The sequence below is a fragment of the Conger conger genome, unplaced genomic scaffold (assembly GCF_963514075.1).
Source record: "Conger conger unplaced genomic scaffold, fConCon1.1 SCAFFOLD_63, whole genome shotgun sequence".
Lineage (NCBI taxonomy): Eukaryota > Metazoa > Chordata > Actinopteri > Anguilliformes > Congridae > Conger > Conger conger.
Genome location: NW_026890233.1, coordinates 32,501 through 35,000, shown reverse-complemented (window position 1 = coordinate 35,000; position 2,500 = coordinate 32,501).

The window sequence follows — 2,500 nt, the reverse complement described above, 5'->3', positions numbered from 1 at the left end:
AAAAGGTGCCGGCCGGTTGCCTGCAACTGGTCACCCGCGGAAGTGGCGGCGCCCCCGATCTCCTGGGCGGCCTCGCAGCCCCTCCCGACCCGGCCAGTTAGCTCCGGGGGTCCGCCCCGAGCACGGGGAGGTGTGACACTTGACGGTGGGCGCAACGGTGCCCGCGCCACGAGCCAAAAAGCGCCCCCCTCTCTCCGCGCCCATTCAAGGCAATGGGGAAACGCACGTTTCGGGCTCCGGCGGCCGGCGCCCGTGTCTGTGCCCCGCCACAGGCAGCCAGTTAGCTCCGGGCGGCCGCCCCGAGCACGGGGAGGTGTGACACTTGACGGTGGGCGCAACGGTGGCCCCGCGGCGAGGGAAAAAGGTGCCGGCCGGTTGCCTGCAACTGGTCACCCGCGGAAGTGGCGGCGCCCCCGATCTCCTGGGCGGCCTCGCAGCCCCTCCCGACCCGGCCAGTTAGCTCCGGGGGTCCGCCCCGAGCACGGGGAGGTGTGACACTTGACGGTGGGCGCAACGGTGCCCGCGCCACGAGCCAAAAAGCGCCCCCCTCTCTCCGCGCCCATTCAAGGCAATGGGGAAACGCACGTTTCGGGCTCCGGCGGCCGGCGCCCGTGTCTGTGCCCCGCCACAGGCAGCCAGTTAGCTCCGGGCGGCCGCCCCGAGCACGGGGAGGTGTGACACTTGACGGTGGGCGCAACGGTGGCCCCGCGGCGAGGGAAAAAGGTGCCGGCCGGTTGCCTGCAACTGGTCACCCGCGGAAGTGCCGGCGCCCCCCCATCTCCTGGGCGGCCTCGTAGCCCCTCCCGACCCGGCCAGTTAGCTCCGGGGGTCCGCCCCGAGCACGGGGAGGCGTGACACCTGACGGTGGGCGCAACGGTGCCCGCGCCACGAGCCAAAAAGCGCCCCCCTCTCTCCGCGCCCATTCAAGGCAATGGGGAAACGTCCGTTTGGTCCCTGCGGCTGAGCCCCGCCTCCAGAGAAAGGGCGTCTGGGTCACCCGCCTCCCCAGCGGATCTCCACTGAGTCCTGGGGGGCCCACTCTTAAGCCCCCACCCCGAGTTATCTGCCCCTTCTGCGGGCGGCAAGCGAAGCGCGGAACTGGTCACCCCCGGCCGCTCCATTCAAAGGAGTGGGGGACGGAACACCCGGCTCCCCTTCTGCTCCTGTGCGTCGATCCAGGAGTGTGACAGCACTGTGTGTCAGCGTGGGCCTAGGACTGAGAGTCCTAAGAGGCCTTAGCCCGGGTCTGACTTAGCCCGGGTCTTCCTTGAGCTCCAGCGGACCGAGCCAGGGCCAGACAGGATGAGGCCTTAGCCCGGGCTCTGGGTCACACACGCAGGCCCCACAGCCACGGGGCGCATGTCACCCGGTCACACTGCTGATAATGGTCCCACACCCAGCCCACACACACACACACACACAGTGGCTTGTGTCAGCCAGCCCCCTCTGGTGAGATTGTAGCACACCAAAGTGGGGTTTTCCTTGAGCTCCAGCCGACTGAGCCAGGGCCAGACAGGATGAGGCCTCAGCCCGGGCTCTGGGTCACACACGCAGGCCCCACAGCCACGGGGCGCATGTCACCCGGTCACACTGCTGATAATGGTCCCACACCCAGCCCACCCCAGCCCACCCCACCCCACCACACACACACACACACACACACACACACACACACACACACACACACACACACACACACACACACACACACACACACACACACACACACACACACACACACACACACACACACACACACACACACACACACACACACACATCCAGCTCCTCTCTATTGATCCAGGCCACGTTCACCCCTGTTAGTGTCAGCCATGGCCTGGGCTGCCTCAATCCACTCAGCCTGGCCCTGGGAACCACCACTCCACTCAGCCTAGGCACTTCCACTCCACTCTGCCTGGGAACCTGCACTCCATTCAGCCTAGGCACTTCCACTCCACTCTGCCTGGGAACCTGCACTCCATTCAGCCTAGGCACTTTCACTCCCACTCTGCCTGGGAACCACAACTCCATTCAGCCTAGGCACTTTCACTCCCACTCTGCCTGGGAACCACAACTCCATTCAGCCTAGGCACTTCCACTCCACTCAGCCTGGGAACCACAACTCCATTCAGCCTAGGCACTTTCACTCCACTCAGCCTGGGAACCACAACTCCATTCAGCCTAGGCACTTTCACTCCCACTCTGCCTGGGAACCACAACTCCATTCAGCCTAGGCACTTCCAGTCCCACTCAGCCTAGGCACTTCCAGTCCCACTCTGCCTGGCAACCTCCACTCCACTCAGCCTAGGCACTTCCAGCCCCACTCTGCCTGGGCACCTCCACTCCACTCAGCCTAGGCACTTCCAGTCCCACTCAGCCTGGGTACATTCACTCCACTCAGCCTGGGCACATTCACTCCACTCAGCCTGGGCGCATTCAGTCCCACTCAGCCTGGGCACATTGACTCCCACTCAGCCTGGGCACTTTCACTCCCACTCAG